The sequence below is a fragment of the Lithobates pipiens genome, unplaced genomic scaffold, assembly GCF_037356315.1.
Source record: "Lithobates pipiens isolate NorthernLeopardFrog02 unplaced genomic scaffold, aLitPip1_a1.2 Scaffold_13, whole genome shotgun sequence".
NCBI lineage: Eukaryota > Metazoa > Chordata > Amphibia > Anura > Ranidae > Lithobates > Lithobates pipiens.
Genome location: NW_027507718.1, coordinates 535,625,903 through 535,653,859, shown reverse-complemented (window position 1 = coordinate 535,653,859; position 27,957 = coordinate 535,625,903).

Here is a 27,957-nt window from a genome sequence, read left to right as displayed (position 1 = left end):
CCAATAGATTTCTTTCCACTTCACAATTGTGTCCACTTGTTGGTGATTCTTCACAAAAAATAAACATTTTATATCTTTATGTTTGAAGCCTGAAATGTGGCAAAAGGTTGAAAAGTTCAAGGGGGGTGAATACTTTCACAAGGCACTGTATATAAATATTTCATTGCCACATTTTCAGCCAGCAGGAGGTTCTTTTTAGCATGCTTTTATGGCTACTTTTATCTTTTTAGCTAAAAAAAAAAAACTGGTTTACAGAGTTCAACAGCTCAAGCTGAGTACATACAGTCCAAGGGCCCAGGGGAGAGACTTATCATTCTCCCTACCTGCTCTTTTCAGACAGCCCTGTGAGTTCCATAAAGACAGCCTGAAATAAAGCGTATTCAGTTGTTCTTACTATTTAGTAAAGCCGTCATTTTGTATGACTCCGGTGTTCTGGGCGCACTTTGTATCACATGTTTTTTTTTTTGGAAAACAATGATCGCATAAACTGTAAAAAAAAAAAAAAAGATATAAATGTTTAAAATGTACAAACTTGTCTTTATGGTACCGAGTTCTCTTCAAATGTTACTTTATACTACATAAGACATACTTATCATCTTCTCTTCTTTGCAGCCCCGGCCGCTACAGGAAAAGAAAATGGCGGAAACGTCCCAGTAGAAGAACGAGCCCCTCAGTCCAAAAGATCTTCTGTCTTATGAGACCGGAAATATTTTATTTTTATTCTCCTGCTTTTTGGTAGGTTATTGATACATTCAAATATCATGCTAGACCCGGGTACTGTGAGGAATACTTTGAAATTTGTATAAAAAGATGACATTAAATATAATCCATATGTTTTCGCGGCCATTTTTCGTGCGCCCGATCATCAACCATTTTCCCATAGTTTCCGAACGGTCAGGCTACACCAGCGGCCATTTTTTCGTGCGCCCGATCATCCACCATTTTCCCATAGTTTCCGAATGGTCAGGCTACACCCGCGGCCATTTTTCGTGCAGCTGATCATCAACCATTTTCCCATAGTTTCCGAACGGTCAGGCTACACCTGCGGCCATTTCTTCGTGCGCCCGATCATCAACCATTTTCCCATAGTCGTCCCTCGACTAGAATTCATATGGGTGGTTTCTTTGAGCTACACCCGCTGCCGTTTTCCGTGTGTCTGAATACTATAGCGGTGATTTATCAATGGCTGCTACTATATTTAACCACTTTCAGCCCCCCGGACCATTTTGCTGGTCAAAGACCAGACCACTTTTTGCGATTCGGCACTGCGTCGCTTTAACTGACAATTGCGCGGTCGTGCGACTTGGCTCCCAAACAAAATTGACGTCCTTTTTTTCCCCACAAATAGAGCTTTCTTTTGGTGGTATTTGATCGCCTCTGCGGTTTTTTTTTTTTGCGCTATAAACAAAAATAGAGCGACAATTTTGAAAAAAACGCATTCTTTTTTACTTTTTGTTATAATAAATATCCCCCAAAAATATATAAAAAAACATTTTTTCCCTCAGTTTAGGCCGATACGTATTCTTCTACATATTTTTGGTAAAAAAAATCGCAATAAGCGAATATTGATTGGTTTGCGCAAAAGTTATAGCGTTTACAAAATAGGGGATAGTTTTATAGCATTTTCATTAATAATTTTTTATTATTTTTTTTTTTTTACTAGTAATGGCGGCGATCAGCGATTTTTATTGTGACTGCGACATTGTGGGGGACACATCGGACATTTTTGACATATTTTTGGGACCATTGTCATTTATACAGCAATCACTGCTATATAAATGCAGTGATTCCTGTGTAAATGACACTGGCAGTGAAGGAGTTAACCAGTGGGTGGCAGTGTAGGGGTTAAGTGTTCCTAGGGGTGTGTTACTAACTGTCGGGGGGTTGGGCTTTCATTTAGTGAACACTGATCTCTGCGCCAATCACATGGAGCAGAGATCAGCGTCACTAGTTGCTAGGCAGAATGGAGAAATGCTGTTTACACGGCATTTCCTCCTTTCGGCCGCTCCGTGAGATGATCGCGGGTATGCCCGCGGCGATCGAATTCACAGGTCCCGCGACCGGACTCACGGGGGTCCCGAGCAGTGCGACGCGCTCCCGATGGCAGGGCGGCATTGAAGATTGGACGTACCTGTACGCCAATATGGCTGCCCGTGCCATTCTGTCGACGTACATTGCCGTGCGCTGGTCGGGAACCGGTTAAATTTAAGTTACCCTCGTATGTCTAACAGTAACATTATTAAAAACCCAGCTCAAGGCAAGAGAGGGAGGGGGGAGGGGAAGGGGGAAGGGGAGAGGGGGAGGGGAATTACGCCAAGAAAACTAGGTAAATGGCAAGTGTCTGCTTAGATGAAAATTACCGGCTAATGCCTTAAAAAATCGCACATAAATCACATAAATCACAAAATCCCAAATTTAAAAACAGAAAATAAAATTACTTAAAAAATGATATAAAAAGTATCAAAATTCCATTTTTTTTACACATGACCTGCGTAGCCCCAATGTCCCCTTTCCTGTTATTAAAACCCCATGACACCTCTGCCCCTTATCAACCTTTTAATAATAATGAGACCACACCTTTTCTTTGGAGTAAACTGGCCACAACAGCCTTTTATTAACACACCAAAATTTTTAACTCACTCCAAAGATCTGTATATAAATATATAAATATATATATAAACCATAAACAACATTTAAACCCAAGTCCAGTCTGGTGATCTCTGACGGTGACCCACTTTTATAACCAAAAACCAACCTCACTGCGGTACCATTAACATAAACCAGGCCTCCAGCTGTGACCGCCCGGAGACAACCAATTCCTGCAGTGCAAAACACCCAGTATTCCGTCCAACGTTCGGGAATACCCCGGAGGGGCCCCCTATTACTGATGAGCCCCCCACCCCTTTTAGATCACCTCCATTTTACCGCCACCGTAAAAGACCACCAGAAAGATAACGCTGCAGCCCCCAATAGGGCCGTTTTCACTGCTGTGACGACAAATCCTCTGTTCCTGAAAGAAAGAAAGAAAAACAACAACCAGCCAGCTACCAATAACCTGAATGCTCAAATAACCCCACATTAGGGAGGGAGGGTGGGAAAGCTGCCTCCTCCTGTGATCTCTCCTCGTGCACTGGCCCCGTCTAAGCTCCGCCCCCTTTTTATATGGCTCCGCCCCCCTCGCTTCTCTCAGTTCCTTCAGACTCCTTTTCTTCCATTGGCTCCTGGGCACCAGGTCATGCCCGCCCCTCATTACCCCTCCCCTTGGGGTCGGATCATTCCGTGGCTCCCTTGACCTGCGTAGCCCCAATGTCCCCTTTCCTGTTATTAAAACCCCATGACACCTCTGCCCCTTATCAACCTTTTAATAATAATGAGACCACACCTTTTCTTTGGAGTAAACTGGCCACAACAGCCTTTTATTAACACACCGAAATTTTTAACTCACTCCAAAGATCTGTATATAAATATATAAATATATAAATATATATATAAACCATAAACAACATTTAAACCCAAGTCCAGTCTGGTGATCTCTGACGGTGACCCACTTTTATAACCAAAACCAACCTCACTGCGGTACCATTAACATAAACCAGGCCTCCAGCTGTGACCGCCCGGAGACAACCAATTCCTGCAGTGCAAAACACCCAGTATTCCGTCCAACGTTCGGGAATACCCCGGAGGGGCCCCCTATTACTGATGAGCCCCCCACCCCTTTTAGATCACCTCCATTTTACCGCCACCGTAAAAGACCACCAGAAAGATAACGCCACAGCCTGAAAGGGTGACCCCCCTTACCCTTGAGGGCAACCCCACACCCTTAAAGCAGTTTGAATGCCCCCTTGCAAACCCAGGGACCATAAGTCGATGCCGACATCCGTGAGATGTACGCCACCCCGTCTTAAATACAAACCCACATTAGACTCCAGTTCCCTGTGTCTAATCACCAACCCTCCATTCTTGACCACGAACCTTCCCACCACCTTATTCACCCTGATCCGTGTTTTCTGGATACTGGCCACCGATCTGGCCCATCTCCACCTTGTCCGGGCCACAATGTCGGACCAGAGCAAAATCGTGTTCGGGAACCTCTCTCGGAGCCGCAGAAAATCCGCCTTTATGTCCACGAGCAGGTCCCGGACCTTACGCAACCCCAGGTCGTTCCCCCCAGCATGGAGCACCAACACATCCGGGGGCCCGTCTAGAAGCACATACCTGTCCACCACACCCATCACCCCGTCCCACTGCATGCCCGGGATTCCCAACCAATGCAACTCCGCTGCTCTCCTGGAAATCCCCAGCTGCCTACCATCCGGTCTCATGTCACCTCTCCTGGCCCCCCAACATACATAAGAATGGCCCACGATCCAAACGAGGCGTGGTGCACCTCCATCTGAAACGAAAAACCACACACACGTACCCTGAAACGGAGAGAAAAACAAAACAAAGCAAAACACATCAACCACCCAACCGTACCATCCCACCAGACACCCAGCCCTCTGGAACCAAGTTTTCGAGTTACCCCCACTTCCTGTATGGGGGACCCCCACTCCAAACCAACCACCCCACCGCTAGCACCCTACCACAAACTGCGGCCTGACGTAGGACCTGAACCTACGCGACTCCCATCGACCTATCTTGCGCACCGATGCTTCGTCCAACCCGCACCTGGCCGCTTCCGTGGCCGCCCCGATGCGGAAGGAGTGTGAAGCATACTCCGCCGCTACTAAACCTTGATTCCGCAAACACCGCCGAAAAACCGACACAAACTGGAACCGTGACAAGAAAGACCCATCCTCGTGCATAAGGAACGGGCCCTCCCAGCCCGGCCTGACCCCCCGATACCCCTGAACAGCTGCAACCGGGCAAACCGGGGACCCAGGTAACTGAAACAACGCAACCTCCACCCCCCGACCCCGCTGGTCAGTTTTCGATCTTCGGAGAAGCAAACGCACCTTATCCCGTGTCACCTGCACGTCCTGATCCAACAGCCCTCCCGGCATTTTTTTGGACGGGCTGACCAACTCACCCACCCGAAACGCCCCATAAAACGCTAACGAAAAAGCCGTAGTAAACAGTCGCACCTCAAAACTAGACTTACAAACCGACCCCAATTCCGCGCATATGGCCACCAAAAGGTTGAACGTCACCGGACGCCGTCCGTCCCCCCGCTTAATCTGTTTACGGAAACCCCGCAGCATCTGCCGCACCCAAAAGTCTTTTGTCCAATCCTCCGAACCCAACAGTTTAAAAAGAAATGACAAACCTGCCATTTTCTTGTCAATCGCGGCCGCTGAGCGCCCGCCCTCCATATTCCGGACCACAAAATACAGCACCAATAAACGCCAGTCACCCGCATCCCCGTCCGAGGACACCTCCTCCACCAACCCTTGCCATTCCCGCCATACCCTTTCGTATGCTGACCAGGTAGACCCACTCACAGACCGCCGTATCCATCCCGCGGCGATTCCAAGGGCAGCGCCCACATCCACTCTGGGCAAGGGAGTCCGTCCACCGCCGCTCCAGGCGCCAGTTCCCTGAACTTGTCCCACTGGAAACGAGACAGTGAGTCAGCCAAGGAATTCTCCACCCCTGGGATGTGCACGGCATAAATGAACACGTTTAAACTCAGGCACCGAAAGACCAAATGACGCAGAACTCGAATAACCGGGGGGGAAGATGCCGACATGCGATTCACCACCTGCACCACCCCCATGTTATCACAGTTAATGCGCAATTTCAAATCCCTGCACCTCTCCCCCCACAGCTCCAATGCGAGCACTATCGGGAAGAGTTCCAATAGCACCAAATTGCCCAGGAAACCTGCCTCCTTCCAGGAGCTCGGCCACGGTGCCGCGCTCCATTCCCCCCGAAAAAACGCACCATAACCCGTTGACCCGGCCGCGTCGGTGACCAACTCCAGATCAAAATTGCTCACCGGCCCGGCCATCCAGACTGCCCGTCCATTGTAAGAGGACAGGAAGTCATGCCACGCGCTCAAGTCGTCCCTGTGTTCCTTCGTTAATCGAATGAAGTGCGTCGGTGTTTTTGCCCCGGCCGTCGCAGCCGACAGCCGTCGGCAAAACACCCTCCCCATAGGGATAATCCGGCACGCAAAATTCAGTTTGCCGAGCAATGACTGTAAGCTCTTCAACTGCACTTTCCGGCGACCCTGAACCTCCCGGATCTCCCTCTGCAGGCCCTCCAGTTTGTCCAACGGCAGCCTGCATTCCATGGCCTCTGAATCGATCACTATGCCCAAAAAGCTCAACACCTGCACAGGACCCTCCGTTTTTTCAGCCGCCAAAGGCACCCCGAAAATGCTCGCGATGTGCTGCAACGTGGAAAGAAGAATCGCACACACAGACGAAGCCCGGGGGCCAATGCAGAGAAAATCGTCCAAATAATGAATGATCGATTCGAGGCCAGAGACATCCCTCACCACCCATTCCAAGAACGAGCTAAACTGTTCGAACACCGCACACGAAACGGAGCAGCCCATGGGCAAACACTTGTCCACGTAAAACTGCTCCCTCCAATGACAACCCAACAGTGGAAAACTGTCCGGGTGCACCGGAAGCAACCGGAACGCCGACTCGACGTCCGCCTTCGCCATAAGCGCCCCCCGGCCGTACTTCCGCACCCACCGGACCGCCGCGTCAAATGACGTATAAGATACCGTGCAGAACTCCGGATCAATGAAGTCGTTGACCGAACCCCCCTTCGGGAAGGACAAGTGGTGAATGAGCCGAAACTTGTTCGGCTCCTTCTTGGGGACAACCCCCAGTGGAGACACCACAAGACACCCCCAAGGTTTTTCCTCAAAAGGACCCCCCATGCGACCCAGCACAACCTCTTTGCCTAACTTGTCATCCACTACCGACGGATGCAGTAGGGCCGACTTGAGGTTCCGCGCCAACGGCGGCACCACCTGCAGGTCGCAAGGAATCCGGAAACCCACGCGGAACCCCTCCGCCAGCAGACGCGCCGCCTCCCCGTCCGGGTACTTATTTAGGAAAGGAAGCATCCTTTCCACCTTCACCGGCGTCCTCCCTCTTGTTAGAAGCGTCGCCGGCACGTTTCCCTTTCTTAAAGCACCGAGACAGCGCGTGGGCCCCCCCGCAACCCGAACATTCGTGCTTGAATCTGCAGGCACCCCCGAACTTGCACGCACCCTCGTTGAACTGCCAGCAAACTCCCCACTTCTTTCCGGCCGACAGTCCTGAGGAGGTTGTACCCCCGGCCCCCCCCTGAAAAAACGAAGGCTGGGCCCGGGCCGAGGACATCAGCCGCATCCAGAGGCTGATGTCCTTGTGATCCCACCGCAGTTCCTGACGCACCGCCTTTCGCTGCCGGAACTGTTCATCATACCGCAGCCACGCAACACCCCCGTACACCCTGTGGGCCTCCCCGATGGCGTCCATGTAGCAAAACAACGCCGAGCAGTGCTCGGGGTTCTTTTCCCCAATGACGCTCGCCAATATCGCGAATGCCTGCAACCAATTTGCAAACGTTCGCGGTATCAGCCGGTAACGCCGCTTTTCCTCATCATCCTTCTTGGTGTCATTAGGTTTGACCCGATCCAAATTGAACTTTTCTAATGGGAGCAGCGAGAATATCTCCACGTACTCACCTTTTGTAATCTTCTCCCGGACCTCCGGCTTCAAGTGCGCTCCCAGCGGGCCCTCGAAGCAGACGTACACCTCACACCGTGCCGCGTCCCCAATTCTGACCACGTCCGACCGACCTGCCGCCACCTCCGTGACCTTGTCGCCACCGGCCCCCCCACTCGATGCCGGCCCCTCAACCCCGGATACCGCGGGTTCCACCACCGCCGCCGGCACGGCCGCAGCTGCCGAAATCGCACCCGACCCCCACGGTGCTGCCAGGGCAGGAGTGCCCGGCGCCCCCCCAAACCTCTCCACCAATGCCCGCAGGCCGTCCAGAAGCCCCTGCAGCTGCGGTGCAGGCGCCGGCATAGTCGAGCCGGGCCCCGCCCCCCGCTGCTCCCCCCCCACCGGCACCACCGGTGCCGGAGACCCCGTCGGCACCCCTTGAACCACCCCCAGCAACCCCTGCAAAGCATCAGTCAAAACATTATGCATGGACTTACCGGGCCGACCAGGCACCGCTCCCACAGCCGCACTGCCGCTCTCCACTGCCGGATCTGCCACCTCGTCTTCTGTGGACAGCTCTCCTTCCGACCGCTCCGCCGCGTCCGCTTCTGCTTGCGAAGGGAGCCCCCTGGGCGATCCCCCCCCAGAGGCCGCAACGCTCCGGCGGCTGGAAAGGTGTGTCTCCACAGGGTGCGCACTCCCAGACCGGCGATGAGGACCGGACCTGTGGTGCCCCCCCGTACCGCCCTGCTCCTCCACTTGTCCCCCGCGGCGTCCCGCTTGTCCATCCGCCGGTCTGCGTCCCTTCCTCCCTGTCTCCAGCTTCCTTGCTATGCTCCTGCCGTCTTCCGCCCCTGGCACCTCTTCCACCCGAACTCCGCTCGTGCTGGGGCCCCCCCCGAGCTCCCCCACGCGACTGGTTGCCGGGCTGTGAGACGGGGAACCAGCGCAGGTACTGCCTGTGGCCCCGCTCCCCGGGGCGGGCCGGCGGCGTGTCGACCGCCCTGAACCCCGACATTCCTGCTGCCTCTTCTTCGCCGGGGGGACCGATCCGTCCCTCCCCGGGCTCCGCCGGTCACGAGGTGGCCGAGGGGCGGGGCCTGGCGAAAATCGCGCCGGCGGCCGAGACCGCCGGGCCCGTTGTACAGTCCCCCCGCCGCCCCTCGCCTCAGCACTGTCCCCCAGCAGCTCCTGCACTTGCCTGGTCAGCCATTCCGGTCCCTTCACCGCCGCCTGTGCCCGCAATCGCGCCAGCGCCGCCTCGATCGCCGCCATCTTGAATGTGGAGGAGCAGTGAACAAAGCTGCCTCCTCCTGTGATCTCTCCTCGTGCACTGGCCCTGTCTAAGCTCCGCCCCCTTTTTATATGGCTCCGCCCCCCTCGCTTCTCTCAGTTCCTTCAGACTCCTTTTCTTCCATTGGCTCCTGGGCACCAGGTCATGCCCGCCCCTCATTACCCCTCCCCTTGGGGTCGGATCATTCCGTGGCTCCCTGGACTGCTAATCACTAGCAATATACCCCCCTAGGTCGGGGCAAACCTTTGTTGGCATTATGGGGGGGTCTATTGCAATGACTCGGTACTTTGTAGCTTGTTGTCATGGAAGAAATTTTATATTTAATCCCAATAATTGAAATATTAAAATTGGATATTATAAAACAGGATGACAATTCCAAGTTACCCGATTGGGGTCAGCTATGCCGGATGCCGGAAGTGATGTCCAAGGGAACACACATGTTTTATATATATGTTATTATATAATGTACACACATAGAATGTCAAAGTACAATAAGTACTGCAAGATGATTGAGTGAAATCCGATAACACCGACTAAAATCATTCCTACAAGTCAAGTGACTAAAATCGGAGATCAGCAGCTGCTAAAAATCACTGATAAAAGAGTTTAAATCAAAGTCTATATACAAGGCTTGGGGGGTAAATGTATCTAAAATAAATATCCACTTGGCTGAGTGTCCTCACTTTATGGCTCCCTCTCCAGTGTTTTTTATATGATTCTATACCCCAAAAGGTGAGGTGAGTGGGGTCCTTGTTATGGTGGGAGCTAAAATGTCTGGATACACTATGTTTATCGAAACCACTAATGATGTTTTTTACATGCTCTTTTATCCTTACTCTCAAAGGCCTTTTTGTTCACCCGACATATTGTAATCTGTGTGTACATTGCTCTATACTCTGTGTGTACATTGCTCTATACTCTGTGTGTACATTGCTCTATACTCTGTGTGTACATTGCCCTATGCTCTGTGTGTACCTTGTGCATGTGTGCTCTGTGTGTAAATTGCTTTATGCTCTGTGTGTGTACATTGCTCTATGCTCTGAGTGTACCTTGGCATGTGTGCTCTGTGTGTACATTGCGCATGTGTGCTCTGTGTGTACATTGCGCATGTGTGCTCTGTGTGTACATTGTGCATGTGTGCTCTGTGTGTACCTTGTGCATGTGTGCTCTGTGTGTACATTGTGCATGTGTGCTCTGTGTGTACATTGTGCATATGTGCTCTGTGTGTACCTTGTGCATGTGTGCTCTGTGTGTACCTTGTGCATGTGTGCTCTGTGTGTACCTTGTGCATGTGTGCTCTGTGTGTACATTGTGCATGTGTGCTCTGTGTGTACATTGTGCATGTGTGCTCTGTGTGTACATTGTGCATGTGTGCTCTGTGTGTACATTGTGCATGTGTGCTCTGTGTGTACCTTGTGCATGTGTACTCTGTGTGTACATTGTACATGTGTGCTCTGTGTGTACATTGTGCATGTGCGCTCTGTGTGTACATTGTGCATGTGTGCTCTGTGTGTACCTTGTGCATGTGTACTCTGAGTGTACATTGTGCATGTGTGCTCTGTGTGTACATTGTGCATGTGTGCTCTGTGTGTACATTGTGCATGTGTGCTCTGTGCGTACATTGTGCATGTGTGCTCTGTGCGTACATTGTGCATGTGTGCTCTGCGTGTACATTGTGCATGGGTGCTCTGTGCGTACATTGTGCATGTGTGCTCTGCGTGTACATTGTGCATGTGTGCTCTGTGTGTACATTGCTCTATGCTCTGTGTGTACATTGCTCTATACTCTGTGTGTACATTGCTCTATACTCTGTGTGTACATTGCTCTATGCTCTGTGTGTACATTGCTCTATGCTCTGTGTGTAAATTGCTCTATGCTCTGTGTGTACATTGCTCTATGTTCTGTGTGTACATTGCTCTATGCTCTGTGTGTACATTGCTCTATGTTCTGTGTGTACATTGCTCTATACTCCGTGTATACATTGCTCTATACTCTGTGTGTACATTGCTCTATACTCTGTGTATACATTGCTCTATACTCTGTGTGTACATTGCTCTATACTCTGTGTGTACATTGTTCTATACTCTGCGTGTACACTGCTCTATGTTCTGTGTGTACCTTGCTCTATACTCTGTGTGTACATTGCTCTATGTTCTGTGTGTACATTGCTCTATGCTCTGTGTGTACATTGCTCTATGCTCTGTGTGTACATTGCTCTATGTTCTGTGTGTACATTGCTCTATGTTCTGTGTGTACATTGCTCTATGCTCTGTGTGTACATTGCTCTATGTTCTGTGTGTACATTGCTCTATGCTCTGAGTGTACCTTGTGCATGTGTGCTCTGTGTGTACATTGCACATGTGTGCTCTGTGTGTATATTGCACATGTGTGCTCTGTGTGTATATTGCGCATGTGTGCTCTGTGTGTACCTTGTGCATGTGTGCTCTGTGTGTACCTTGTGCATATGTGCTCTGTGTGTACCTTGTGCATGTGCGCTCTGTGTGTACCTTGTGCATGTGCGCTCTGTGTGTACCTTGTGCATGTGTGCTTTGTGTGTACATTGTGCATGTGTGCTCTGTGTGTACCTTGTGCATGTGTGCTCTGTGTGTACCTTGTGCATGTGTGCTTTGTGTGTACATTGCTCTATGTTCTGTGTGTACATTGCTCTATACTCTGTGTGTACATTGCTCTATGTTCCGTGTGTACATTACTCTATGCTCTGTGTGTACATTGCTCTATGTTCTGTGTGTACATTGCTCAAATACTCTGTGTGTACATTGCTCTATGCTCTCTGTATACATTGCTCTATGCTCTGTGTGTACATTGCTCTATGCTCTGTGTGTACGTTGCTTTATACTCTGTGTGTACATTGTCCTATGATCTGTGTGTACATTGTTCTATGTTCCGTGTGTACATTGCTCTATGTTCAGTGTGTACATTGCTCTATACTCTGTGTGTACATTGTTCTACACTCTGCGTGTACATTGCTCTATGTTCTGTGTGTACATTGCTCAAATACTCTGTGTGTACATTGCTCTATGCTCTCTGTATACATTGCTCTATGCTCTGTGTGTACATTGCTCTATGCTCTGCGTGTACATTGCTATATGCTCTGTGTGTACATTGTTCTATACTCTGCGTGTACATTGCTCTATGTTCTGTGTGTACATTGCTCTATACTCTGTGTGTACATTGCTCTATACTCTGTGTGTACATTGCTCTATGCTCTGAGTGTACCTTGTGCATGTGTGCTCTGTGTGTACATTGCACATGTGTGCCCTGTGTGTATATTGCACATGTGTGCTCTGTGTGTATATTGTGCATGTCTGCTCTGTGTGTACCTTGTGCATGTGTGCTCTGTGTGTACCTTGTGCATGTGTGCTCTGTGTGTACCTTGTGCATGTGTGCTCTGTGTGTACCTTGTGCATGTGCGCTCTGTGTGTACCTTGTGCATGTGTGCTTTGTGTGTACATTGTGCATGTGTGCTCTGTGTGTACCTTGTGCATGTGTGCTCTGTGTGTACCTTGTGCATGTGTGCTTTGTGTGTACATTGCTCTATGTTCTGTGAGTACGTTGCTCAAATACTCTGTGTGTACATTGCTCTATGCTCTCTGTATACATTGCTCTAGCTCTGTGTGTACATTGCTCTATGCTATGTGTGTATGTTGCTCTATACTCTGTGTGTACATTGTCCTATGATCTGTGTGTACATTGTTCTATGTTCCGTGTGTACATTGCTCTATGTTCAGTGTGTACATTGCTCTATACTCTGTGTGTACATTGCTCTATACTCTGTGTGTACATTGTTCTATACTCTGCGTGTACATTGCTATATGCTCTGTGTGTACATTGTTCTATACTCTGCGTGTACATTGCTCTATGTTCTGTGTGTACATTGCTCTATAATCTGTGTGTACATTGCTCTATGCTCTGTGTGTACATTGTTCTATACTCTGTGTGTACATTGCTCTATACTCTGTGTGTACATTGCTCTATGCTCTGTGTGTACATTGTTCTATACTCTGTGTGTACATTGCTCTATGCTCTGTGTGTACATTGCTCTATACTCTGTGTGTACATTGCTCTATACTCTGTGTGTACATTGCTCTATGCTCTGAGTGTACCTTGTGCATGTGTGCTCTGTATGTACATTGCACATGTGTGCTCTGTGTGTATATTGCGCATGTGTGCTCTGTGTGTGCATGTGTGCTCTGTGTGTATATTGCGCATGTGTGCTCTGTGTGTGCATGTGTGCTCTGTGTGTACCTTGTGCATGTGTGCTCTGTGTGTACCTTGTGCATGTGTGCTCTGTGTGTACCTTGTGCATGTGCGCTCTGTGTGTACCTTGTGAACATAGAACTCTATGTTCTGTGTGTACATTGCTCTATACTCTGTGTGTACATTGCTCTATGTTCCGTGTGTACATTACTCTATGTTCTGTGAGTACGTTGCTCAAATACTCTGTGTGTACATTGCTCTATGTTCTGTGTGTACATTGCTCTATGCTCTGTGTATACATTGCTCTATGCTCTGTGTGTACATTGCTCTATGCTCTGTGTGTACGTTGCTCTATACTCTGTGTGTACATTGTCCTATGATCTGTGTGTACATTGTTCTATGTTCCATGTGTACATTGCTCTACGTTCAGTGTGTACATTGCTCTATACTCTGTGTGTACATTGCTCTATGTTCCGTGTGTACATTGCTCTATGCTCTGTGTGTACATTTCTCTATGTTCTCTGTGTACGTTACTCTATACTCTGTGTGTACATTGCTGTATGCTTTTCTCTATACTCTGTGTGTACATTGCTCTATGCTCTGTGTATACATTGCTCTATGCTCTGTGTGTACGTTGCTCTAAGTTCTGTGTGTACATTGTCCTATGATCTGTGTGTACATTGTTCTATACTCTGTGTGTACATTGCTCTATGCTCTGTGTGTACATTGTCCTATGATCTGTGTGTACATTGTTCTATGTTCCGTGTGTACATTGCTCTATGTTCAGTGTGTACATTGCTCTATACTCTGTGTGTACATTGTTCTATACTCTGCGTGTACATTGCTCTATGTTCTGTGTGTACATTGCTCAAATACTCTGTGTGTACATTGCTCTATGCTCTCTGTATACATTGCTCTATGCTCTGTGTGTACATTGCTCTATGCTCTGTGTGTACATTGCTCTATACTCTGTGTGTACATTGCTCTATACTCTGTGTGTACATTGTTCTATGTTCCGTGTGTACATTGCTCTATGTTCAGTGTGTACATTGCGCTATACTCTGTGTGTACATTGTTCTATACTCTGCGTGTACATTGCTATATGCTCTGTGTGTACATTGTTCTATACTCTGCGTGTACATTGCTCTATGTTCTGTGTGTACATTGCTCTATACTCTGTGTGTACATTGCTCTATACTCTGTGTGTACATTGCTCTATGCTCTGAGTGTACCTTGTGCATGTGTGCTCTGTGTGTACATTGCACATGTGTGCCCTGTGTGTATATTGCACATGTGTGCTCTGTGTGTATATTGTGCATGTGTGCTCTGTGTGTACCTTGTGCATGTGTGCTCTGTGTGTACCTTGTGCATGTGTGCTCTGTGTGTACCTTGTGCATGTGTGCTCTGTGTGTACCTTGTGCATGTGCGCTCTGTGTGTACCTTGTGCATGTGTGCTTTGTGTGTACATTGTGCATGTGTGCTCTGTGTGTACCTTGTGCATGTGTGCTCTGTGTGTACCTTGTGCATGTGTGCTTTGTGTGTACATTGCTCTATGTTCTGTGAGTACGTTGCTCAAATACTCTGTGTGTACATTGCTCTATGCTCTCTGTATACATTGCTCTAGCTCTGTGTGTACATTGCTCTATGCTATGTGTGTATGTTGCTCTATACTCTGTGTGTACATTGTCCTATGATCTGTGTGTACATTGTTCTATGTTCCGTGTGTACATTGCTCTATGTTCAGTGTGTACATTGCTCTATACTCTGTGTGTACATTGCTCTATACTCTGTGTGTACATTGTTCTATACTCTGTGTGTACATTGCTCTATACTCTGTGTGTACATTGCTCTATACTCTGTGTGTACATTGTTCTATACTCTGCGTGTACATTGCTATATGCTCTGTGTGTACATTGTTCTATACTCTGCGTGTACATTGCTCTATGTTCTGTGTGTACATTGCTCTATAATCTGTGTGTACATTGCTCTATGCTCTGTGTGTACATTGTTCTATACTCTGTGTGTACATTGCTCTATACTCTGTGTGTACATTGCTCTATGCTCTGTGTGTACATTGTTCTATACTCTGTGTGTACATTGCTCTATGCTCTGTGTGTACATTGCTCTATACTCTGTGTGTACATTGCTCTATACTCTGTGTGTACATTGCTCTATGCTCTGAGTGTACCTTGTGCATGTGTGCTCTGTATGTACATTGCACATGTGTGCTCTGTGTGTATATTGCGCATGTGTGCTCTGTGTGTGCATGTGTGCTCTGTGTGTATATTGCGCATGTGTGCTCTGTGTGTGCATGTGTGCTCTGTGTGTACCTTGTGCATGTGTGCTCTGTGTGTACCTTGTGCATGTGTGCTCTGTGTGTACCTTGTGCATGTGCGCTCTGTGTGTACCTTGTGAACATAGAACTCTATGTTCTGTGTGTACATTGCTCTATACTCTGTGTGTACATTGCTCTATGTTCCGTGTGTACATTACTCTATGTTCTGTGAGTACGTTGCTCAAATACTCTGTGTGTACATTGCTCTATGTTCTGTGTGTACATTGCTCTATGCTCTGTGTATACATTGCTCTATGCTCTGTGTGTACATTGCTCTATGCTCTGTGTGTACGTTGCTCTATACTCTGTGTGTACATTGTCCTATGATCTGTGTGTACATTGTTCTATGTTCCATGTGTACATTGCTCTACGTTCAGTGTGTACATTGCTCTATACTCTGTGTGTACATTGCTCTATGTTCCGTGTGTACATTGCTCTATGCTCTGTGTGTACATTTCTCTATGTTCTCTGTGTACGTTACTCTATACTCTGTGTGTACATTGCTGTATGCTTTTCTCTATACTCTGTGTGTACATTGCTCTATGCTCTGTGTATACATTGCTCTATGCTCTGTGTGTACGTTGCTCTAAGTTCTGTGTGTGCATTGCTCTATGCTCTGTGTATACATTGCTCTATACTCTGTGTGTACATTGCTCTATGCTCTGTGTGTACATTGCTCTATGCTCTGTGTGTACATTGCTCTCTACTCTGTGAGTACATTGCTCTACTCTCTGTGTGTGCATTGTTCTATACCATCTGCGTGTACTGTACATTGCTCTATATTCTGTGTGTACGTTGCTCTATGCTCTGTGTGTACATTACTATATGCTCTGTGTGTACATTTCTCTATGTTCTCTGTGTTTACATTGCTCTATGTTCTGTGTGTACATTGCTCTAAGTTCTGTATGTACATTGCTCTATGCTCTGTGTATACATTGCTGTATGCTCTCTGTTTACATTGCTCTATGCTCTGTGTGTACATTGCTCTATACTCTGTGTGTACATTGCTCTATGTTCCGTGTGTACATTGCTCTATGCTCTGTGTGTACATTGCTGTATGCTCTGTGTGTACGTTGCTCTATACTCTGTGTGTACATTGTCCTATGATCTGTGTGTACATTGCTCTATCCTCTGTGTGTACATTGCTCTATGTTCAGTGTGTACATTGCTCTATACTCTGTGTGTACATTGCTCTATGTTCCGTGTGTACATTGCTATATACTCTGTGTGTACATTGCTCTATGCTCTGTGTGTACATTGCTATATGTTCTGTGTGTACGTTTCTATATGTTCTCTGTGTACGTTACGCTATACTCTGTGTGTACATTGTTCTATGTTCTGTGTGTACATTGTTCTATACTCTGCGTGTGCATTGCTCTATGCTCTGTGTGTACATTGTTCTATACTCTGAGTGTACATTGCTCTATGTTCTGTGTGTACATTGCTCTATACTCTGTGTGTATATTGCTCTATACTCTGTGTGTACATTGCTCTATGCTCTGAGTGTACCTTGTGCATGTGTGCTCTGTGTGTACATTGCACATGTGTGCTCTGTGTGTATATTGCGCATGTGTGCTCTGTGTGTGCATGTGTGCTCTGTGTGTACCTTGTGCATGTGTGCTCTGTGTGTACATTGTGCATGTGTGCTCTGTGTGTACCTTGTGCATGTGTGCTCTGTGTGTACCTGTGCATGTGTGCTTTGTGTGTACATTGCTCTATGTTCTGTGTGTACATTGCTCTATACTCCGTGTGTACATTACTCTATGTTCTGTGAGTACGTTGCTCAAATACTCTGTGTGTACATTGCTCTATGCTCTGTGTATACATTGCTCTATGCTCTGTGTGTACATTGCTCTATGCTCTGTGTATACATTGCTCTATGCTCTGTGTGTACATTGCTCTATGCTCTGTGTGTACGTTGCTCTATACTCTGTGTGTACATTGTCCTATGATCTGTGTGTACATTGTTCTATGTTCCGTGTGTCATTGCTCTATGTTCAGTGTGTATATTGCTCTATACTCTGTGTGTACATTGCTCTATGTTCCGTGTGTACATTGCTCTATACTCTGTGTGTACATTGTTCTATGCTCTGTGTGTACATTGCTCTATGTTCCATGTGTACATTGCTGTATGCTTTTCTCTATACTCTGTGTGTACATTGCTCTATGCTCTGTGTATACATTGCTCTATGCTCTGTGTGTGTATTGCTCTATGCTCTGTGTATACATTGCTCTATGCTCTGTGTGTACATTGCTCTATGCTCTGTGTGTACATTGCTCTATACTCTGTGAGTACATTGCTCTACACTCAGGGTGTGCATTGTTCTATACTCTGCGTGTACTGTACATTGCTCTATATTCTGTGTGTACATTGCTCTATACTCTGTGTGTACGTTGCTCTATACTCTGTGTGTACATTGTCCTATGTTCGTGTGTACATTGTTCTATGTTCCATGTGTACAATGCTCTGTGTTCAGTGTGTACATTGCTGTGTGTTCAGTGTGTACATTGCTCTATACTCTGTGTGTACATTGCTCTCTGTTTCATGTGTACATTGCTCTATGCTCTGTGTGTACATTGCTATATGCTCTGTGTGTACATTTCTCTATGTTCTGTGTGTACATTGCTCTATGTTCCATGTTTACATTGCTGTATGCTTTTCTCTATGCTCTGTGTATACATTGCTGTATGCTCTGTGTGTACATTGCTCTATGCTCTGTGTGTACATTGCTCTATACTCTGTGTGTACATTGCTCTATGTTCCGTGTGTACATTGCTCTATGCTCTGTGTGTACATTGCTGTATGCTCTGTGTGTACGTTGCTCTATACTCTGTGTGTACATTGTCCTATGATCTGTGTGTACATTGCTCTATCCTCTGTGTGTACATTGCTCTATGTTCAGTGTGTACATTGCTCTATACTCTGTGTGTACATTGCTCTATGTTCCGTGTGTACATTGCTATATACTCTGTGTGTACATTGCTCTATGCTCTGTGTGTACATTGCTATATGTTCTGTGTGTACTTTTCTATATGTTCTCTGTGTACGTTACGCTATACTCTGTGTGTACATTGTTCTATACTCTGCGTGTACATTGCTCTATGTTCTGTGTGTACATTGCTCTATACTCTGTGTGTACATTGCTCTATACTCTGTGTGTACATTGCTCTATGCTCTGTGTGTACATTGCTCTATGCTCTGTGTGTACATTGTTCTATACTCTGAGTGTACATTGCTCTATGTTCTGTGTGTACATTGCTCTATACTCTGTGTGTATATTGCTCTTTACTCTGTGTGTACATTGCTCTATGCTCTGAGTGTACCTTGTGCATGTGTGCTCTGTGTGTACATTGCACATGTGTGCTCTGTGTGTATATTGCGCATGTGTGCTCTGTGTGTGCATGTGTGCTCTGTGTGTACCTTGTGCATGTGTGCTCTGTGTGTACATTGTGCATGTGTGCTCTGTGTGTACCTTGTGCATGTGTGCTTTGTGTGTACATTGCTCTATGTTCTGTGTGTACATTGCTCTATACTCCGTGTGTACATTACTCTATGTTCTGTGAGTACGTTGCTCAAATACTCTGTGTGTACATTGCTCTATGCTCTGTGTATACATTGCTCTATGCTCTGTGTGTACATTGCTCTATGCTCTGTGTGTACGTTGCTCTATACTCTGTGTGTACATTGTTCTATACTCTGTGTGTACATTGCTCTATACTCTGTGTTCTGTGTGTACATTGCTCTATGTACTGTGTGTACATTGCTCTATACTCTGTGTGTACATTGCTCTATGTTCCGTGTGTACACAACGCAAACTGTAAGATTCTAATGTCATCAACTCCAGCCACCTGTCTGTTGTCTTGTATAATGTAAATGAGTCTAGTCTGGCTTGTAAGAGTATTCCATACATTGTTGTTTGTGGTACTTAACCCTGTGTTGATGTTTATGGTAATGTATATTGAATTGTTAGTGAGATAGGAGCTGAAAAGTCTTATCTCTCAGTCAACTAATCTGAGTGTTGATTTAGATAATTAGCTCAAGTTAATTCTGTTTCTGGCTACAGTTGTATTGTTAGAATAAATGATCAGGAGGGGGGACCTCCCCTTCTACTGTATTATAAATACTTGTCATTTTGGTTCTAATAAATCAGTCCTTGTTGAGCAACTAAGCAAGTGTCGTCTTGTTTTGTGCTTGTGAGTGGTTGGAATATCTGATATCTATATCCAGGCTGGGAGGAAGTGGTATATGACGAAATCACTCAATCGGAGTGTGGGATTGGATTCGTCACACTCTGTGTGTACATTGCTCTATGCTCTATGTATACATTGGTCTATACTCTGTATGTACATTGCTCTATACTCTGTGTATACATTGCACTATGCTCTGTGTATACATTGCTCTATACTCTGTATGTACATTGCCCTATGCTCTGTGTGTACATTGCTCTATACTCTGTGTGTACATTGCTCTATACTCTGTGTGTACATTGCTCTATACTCTGTGTGTACATTGCTCTATGTTATGTGTGTATATTGCTCTATACTCTGTGTGTACATTGCTCTATGCTCTGTGTGTACATTGTGTTATACTCTGTGTGTACATTGCGCTATGTTCTGTGTGTACATTGCTCTTTACTCTGTGTGTACATTGTTCTATGCTCCGTGTGTACATTGCTCTATACTCTGTGTGTACATTGCTCTATGTTCCGTGTGTACATTGCTATATGCTTTGTGTGTACATTACTCTATGTTCTGTGAGTACGTTGCTCTATACTCTGTGTGTACATTGTTCTATGCTCTGTGTGTACATTGCTCTATACTCTGTGTGTACATTGCTCTATACTCTGTGTGTACATTGCTCTATGTTCCGTGTGAACATTGCTATATGCTTTGTGTGTACATTACTCTATGTTCTGTGAGTACGTTGCTCTATACTCTGTGTGTACATTGCTCTATGTTCCGTGTGTACATTGCTCTATACTCTGTGTGTACATTGCTCTATGTTCCGTGTGTACATTGCTCTATACTCTGTGTGTACATTGCTCTATGCTCTGTGTGTACATTGCTCTATATTCTGTGTGTACATTGCTCTATGTTCCGTGTGTACATTGCTCTATACTCTGTGTGTACATTGCTCTATGCTCTGTGTGTACATTGCTCTATACTCTGTGAGTACATTGCTCTATACTCTGTGTGTACATTGTTCTATACTCTGCGTGTACATTGCTCTATATTCTGTGTGTACATTGCTCTATACTCTGTGTGTACGTTGCTCTATACTCTGTGTGTACATTGTTCTATACTCTTTGTGTACATTGTTCTATGTTCCGTGTGTACATTGCTCTATGCTCCGTGTGTACATTGCTCTATGCTCTGCGTGTACATTGCTCTATGCTCTGTGTGTACATCGCTCTATGTTCTGTGTGTACATTGCTCTATGCTCTGTGTGTACATTGCTCTATGCTCTGTGTGTACATCGCTCTATGTTCTGTGTGTACATTGCTCTATGCTCTGTGTGTACATCGCTCTATGTTCTGTGTGTACATTGCTCTATGCTCTGTGTGTGCATTGCTCTATGTTCTGTGTGTACATTGCTCTATACTCTGTGTGTACATTGCTCTATACTCTGTGTGTACATTGCTCTATACTCTGTGTGTACATTATTAAAAATCAAATATATGGTGTTGCGCTACCTGCAAAAGAGAAATTAAAACTAAACTATACTAAAAATAAAGTGCCTCGTGCTTAAATACAAATTACCGATAGTGCTGAATAACACACTACCAAGGATGGTGTCTCCTCCTATTAAGTCGGTGTAATAAAATCACCCTTTTTTTCAACTTTTCTCATAATAAAACGTGCAACACGCAGTGCATGCTGAAAACAAAAAAGCAAAACAGAATAATCCAGTCTGTGTGTGGAATGAGGTGACCGGTGATGTACTCAGTGCTTCTCAGGATAGAGGGCCACGACCCGTGTCTTTTACTCTTATATCTCCAGTGTTCACGGCACGCCAGGTGGAGTGGCCCCTTACCTTCCTGCTGTAAGGCAAACAGCAGAACAAACAACCGCTAAGGTCCAGGGATTGTATCCCTATTCCTGGTAGGTAAATGCTGTCCCCACAGTTGGTATTTTGTGCCTCAAATAACCTTCTCACAGGTCTTTAAATGCTCAATGTTATCCAGAAGAATCTCATAGAAAAGAAAGAGCTATGCTCCGATAGTGAAGTACGTATATACATTTATTCATGAAAATATATTGAAAAGGTACTCACAAACCAGGTATTAAAATCAGCTTTCAAAAACAAACGATCGAGCGTTCCTACTCGTAGTACGGACGTCACTTCCGCTATCCTAATTCCTCCTATTCCGACGCGTGTCGTCACCAATCACGTGACTTCCTCAGGGAATGGAATACAGTTTCAAGAAAGTGTCTTTTATACTAACGTATATACCGGCCATTATTCCGAAGTCTCCCATAGACTATAATTAGCGCAGCCATTTTTTTGTGGATCGAACTACACCCGCGGCCATTTTCCAAATGGTCAGGCTATACCCGCGGCCATTTTTTCATGCGCCCGATCATCAACCATTTTCCCATAGTTTCCGAATGGTCAGGCTACACCCGCGGCCATATTTCGTGCGCCCGATCATCAACCATTTACCCATACTCATCCCTCGACTAGAATTCATATGGGTGGTTTCTTTGAGCTACACCCGTGGCCATTTTCCGTGTGTCTGAATACTATAGCGGTGATTTATCAATGGCTGCTACTATATTTAACCACTTTCAGCCCCCGGACCATTTTGCTGGTCAAAGACCAGACCACTTTTTGCGATTCGGCACTGCGTCGCTTTAACTGACGATTGCGCGGTCGTGCGACGTGGCTCCCAAACAAAATTGACGTCCTTTTTTTCCCACAAATAGAGCTTTCTTTTGGTGGTATTTGATCACCTCTGCGGTTTTTATTTTTTGCGCTATAAAAAAAATAGGGCGACAATTTTGAAAAAAACGCATTATTTTTTACTTTTTGTTATAATAAATATCCCCCAAAAATATATAAAAAAACATTTTTTTCCCTCAGCTTAGGCCGATACGTATTCTTCTACATATTTTTGGTAAAAAAAAAATCGCAATAAGCGATTATTGATTGGTTTGTGCAAAAGTTATAGTGTTTACAAAATAGGGATAGTTTTATAGCATTTTTATTAATAATTTTTTATTATTTTTTTTTTACTAGTAATGGCGGCGATCTGCGATTTTTATTGTGACTGCGACATTGTGGGGGACACATCGGACATTTTTGACACATTTTTGGGACCATTGTCATTTATACAGCAATCAGTGCTATAGAAATGCAGTGATTCCTGTGTAAATGACACTAGCAGTGAAGTTGTTAACCAGGGGGTGACAGTGTAGGGGTTAAGTGTTCCTAGGAGTGTGTTACTAACTGTGTGGGGGCTGGGCTTTCATTTAGTGAACACTGATCTCTGCTCCAATCACATGGAGCAGAGATCAGCGTCACTAGTTGCTGGGCAGAACGGGGAGATGCTGTTTACACGGCATTTCCTCCATTCAGCCGTCCCGTGAGACGATCGAGGGTATGCCCGCAGCGATTGAGTCCGCGGGTCCCGCGACCGGACTCACGGGGGTCCCGACCAGCGCGGCGCGCTCCCGATGGCAGGGCAGCATTGAAGATTGGACATACCTGTACGCCAATATGGCTGCCCGTGCCATTCTGTCGACGTACATCGCCGTGCGCTGGTCGGGAACCGGTTAAATTTAAGTTACCCTCGTATGTCTAACAGTAACATTATTAAAAACCCAGCTCAAGGCAAGAGAGGGAGGGGGGAGGGGAAGGGGGAAGGGGAGAGGGGGAGGGGAATTACGCCAAGAAAACTAGGTAAATGGCAAGTGTCTGCTTAGATGAAAATTGCCGGCTAATGCCTTAAAAAATCGCACATAAATCACATAAATCACATAAATCACAAAATCCCAAATTTAAAAACAGAAAATAAAATTACTTAAAAAATGATATAAAAAGTATCAAAATTCCATTTTTTTTACACAGGACTGCTAATCACTAGCAATATACCCCCCTAGGTCGGGGCAAACCTTTGTTGGCATTATGGGGGGGTCTATTGCAATGACTCGGTACTTTGTAGCTTGTTGTCATGGAAGAAATTTTATATTTAATCCCAATAATTGAAATATTAAAATTGGATATTTTAAAACATGATCAGAATTCCAAGTTACCCGATTGGGGTCAGCTATGCCGGATGCCGGAAGTGATGTCCAAGGGAACACACATGTTTTATATATATGTTATTATATAATGTACACACATAGAATGTCAAAGTACAATAAGTACTGCAAGATGATTGAGTGAAATCCGATAACACCGACTAAAATCATTCCTACAAGTCAAGTGACTAAAATCGGAGATCAGCAGCTGCTAAAAATCACTGATAAAAGAGTTTAAATCAAAGTCTATATACAAGGCTTGGGGGGTAAATGTATCTAAAATAAATATCCACCTGGCTGAGTGTCCTCACTTTATGGCTCCCTCTCCAGTGTTTTTTATATGATTCTATACCCCAAAAGGTGAGGTGAGTGGGGTCCTTGTTATGGTGGGAGCTAAAATGTCTGGATACACTATGCTTATCGAAACCACTAATGATGTTTTTTACATGCTCTTTTATCCTTACTCTCAAAGGCCTTTTTGTTCACCCGACATATTGTACTCTGTGTGTACATTGCTCTATACTCTGTGTATACATTGCTCTATACTCTGTGTGTACATTGCTCTATGCTCTGTGTGTACATTGCTCTAAGCTCTGTGTGTACATTGCTCTATACTCTGTGTGTACATTGCTCTATACTCTGTGTGTACATTGCTCTATACTCTGTGTGTACATTGCTCTATACTCTGTGTGTACATTGCTCTATGCTCTGTGTGTACATTGCTCTATGCTCTGTGTGTACATTGCTCTATACTCTATGTGTACATTGCTCTATGCTCTGTGTGTACATTGCTCTATACTCTGAGTATATATTGCTCTATGCTCTGTGTGTACATTGCTCTATATTCTGTGTGTACGTTGCTCTATACTCTGTGTGTACATTGCTCTATGCTCTGTGTGTACATTGCTCTATACTCTATGTGTACATTGCTCTATGCTCTGTGTGTACATTGCTCTATACTCTGAGTATATATTGCTCTATGCTCTGTGTGTACATTGCTCTATATTCTGTGTGTACGTTGCTCTATACTCTGTGTGTACATTGCTCTAAGTTCTGTGTGTACATTGCTCTATGCTCTGAGTATATATTGCTCTATGCTCTGTGTGTATATTGCTCTATACTCTGTGTGTACGTTGCTCTATACTCTGTGTGTAGATTGTCCTATGCTTTGTGTGTACATTGTTCTATGTTCCGTGTGTACATTGCTCTATACTCTGTGTATACATTGCTCTATACTCTGTGTGTACATTGCTCTATACTCTGTGTGTACATTGCTCTATGCTCTGTGTGTACATTGCTCTATACTCTGTGTGTACTTTGCTCTATACTCTGTGTGTACATTGCTCTATGTTCCGTGTGTACATTGCTATATGCTCTGTGTGTACATTTCTCTATATTCTGTGTGTACGTTGCTCTATACTCTGTGTGTACATTGCTCTATGCTCTGTGTGTACATTGCTCTATGTTCCATGTGTACATTGCTCTATGTTTTCCGTGTGTACACAACACAAACTGTAAGATGTTAATGTCATCAACTCCAGCCACCTGTCTGTTGTCTTGTATAATGTAAATGAGTCTAGTCTGGCTTGTAAGAGTATTCCATACATTGTTGTTTGTGCTACTTAACCCTGTTTTGATGTTTATGGTAATGTGTATTGAATTGTTAGTGAGCTAGGAGCCGAAAAGTCTTATCTCTCAGTCAACTAGTCTGAGTGCTGATTTAGATAATTAGCTCAGGTTAATTCTGTTTCTGGCTACAGTTGTATTGTTAGAATAAATGATCAGGAGGGGGGACCTCCCCTTCTACTGTATTATAAATACTTGTCATTTTGGTTCTTATAAATCAGTCCATGTTGAGCAGCTAAGCAAATATCGTCTTGTTTTGTGCTTGTGAGCGGTTGGAATATCTGATATCTATATTCAGGCTGAGAGGAAGTGGTATATGATGAAATCACTCAATCGGAGTGTGGTATTGGATCCGTCACACTCTGTATGTACATTGCTCTATACTCTGTGTATACATTGCTCTATACTCTGTATGTACATTGCTCTATACTCTGTATGTACATTGCTCTATACTCTGTATGTACATTGCACTATACTCTGTGTATACATTGCTCTATACTCTGTATGTACATTGCCCTATGCTCTGTGTGTACCTTGTGCATGTGTGCTCTGTGTGTACCTTGTGCATGTGTGCTCTGTGTGTACATTGTGCATGTGTGCTCTGTGTGTACCTTGTGCATGTGTGCTCTGTGTGTACCTTGTGCATGTGTGCTTTGTGTGTACATTGCTCTATGTTCTGTGTGTACATTGTGTTATACTCTGTGTGTGTACATTGCGCTCTGTTCTGTGTGTACGTTGCTCTTTACTCTGTGTGTGCATTGTTCTGTGCTCTGTGTGTACATTGCTCTATGTTCTGTGTGTACATTGCTCTATGTTCCGTGTGTACATTGCTCTATACTCTGTGTGTACATTGCTCTATACTCTGTGTGTACATTGCTCTATACTCTGTGTGTACATTGCTCTATACTCTGTGTGTACATTGCTCTATGCTCTGTGTGTACATTGCTCTATGCTCTGTGTGTACATTGCTCTATACTCTATGTGTACATTGCTCTATGCTCTGTGTGTACATTGCTCTATACTCTGAGTATATATTGCTCTATGCTCTGTGTGTACATTGCTCTATATTCTGTGTGTACGTTGCTCTATACTCTGTGTGTACATTGCTCTAAGTTCTGTGTGTACATTGCTCTATGCTCTGAGTATATATTGCTCTATGCTCTGTGTGTATATTGCTCTATACTCTGTGTGTACGTTGCTCTATACTCTGTGTGTAGATTGTCCTATGCTTTGTGTGTACATTGTTCTATGTTCCGTGTGTACATTGCTCTATACTCTGTGTATACATTGCTCTATACTCTGTGTGTACATTGCTCTATACTCTGTGTGTACATTGCTCTATGCTCTGTGTGTACATTGCTCTATACTCTGTGTGTACTTTGCTCTATACTCTGTGTGTACATTGCTCTATGTTCCGTGTGTACATTGCTATATGCTCTGTGTGTACATTTCTCTATATTCTGTGTGTACGTTGCTCTATACTCTGTGTGTACATTGCTCTATGCTCTGTGTGTACATTGCTCTATGTTCCATGTGTACATTGCTCTATGTTTTCCGTGTGTACACAACACAAACTGTAAGATGTTAATGTCATCAACTCCAGCCACCTGTCTGTTGTCTTGTATAATGTAAATGAGTCTAGTCTGGCTTGTAAGAGTATTCCATACATTGTTGTTTGTGCTACTTAACCCTGTTTTGATGTTTATGGTAATGTGTATTGAATTGTTAGTGAGCTAGGAGCCGAAAAGTCTTATCTCTCAGTCAACTAGTCTGAGTGCTGATTTAGATAATTAGCTCAGGTTAATTCTGTTTCTGGCTACAGTTGTATTGTTAGAATAAATGATCAGGAGGGGGGACCTCCCCTTCTACTGTATTATAAATACTTGTCATTTTGGTTCTTATAAATCAGTCCATGTTGAGCAGCTAAGCAAATATCGTCTTGTTTTGTGCTTGTGAGCGGTTGGAATATCTGATATCTATATTCAGGCTGAGAGGAAGTGGTATATGATGAAATCACTCAATCGGAGTGTGGTATTGGATCCGTCACACTCTGTATGTACATTGCTCTATACTCTGTGTATACATTGCTCTATACTCTGTATGTACATTGCTCTATACTCTGTATGTACATTGCTCTATACTCTGTATGTACATTGCACTATACTCTGTGTATACATTGCTCTATACTCTGTATGTACATTGCCCTATGCTCTGTGTGTACCTTGTGCATGTGTGCTCTGTGTGTACCTTGTGCATGTGTGCTCTGTGTGTACATTGTGCATGTGTGCTCTGTGTGTACCTTGTGCATGTGTGCTCTGTGTGTACCTTGTGCATGTGTGCTTTGTGTGTACATTGCTCTATGTTCTGTGTGTACATTGTGTTATACTCTGTGTGTGTACATTGCGCTCTGTTCTGTGTGTACGTTGCTCTTTACTCTGTGTGTGCATTGTTCTGTGCTCTGTGTGTACATTGCTCTATGTTCTGTGTGTACATTGCTCTATGTTCCGTGTGTTCATTGCTCTATACTCTGTGTGTACATTGCGCTCTGTTCTGTGTGTACGTTGCTCTTTACTCTGTGTGTACATTGCTCTATACTCTGTGTGTACATTGTCCTATGATCTGTG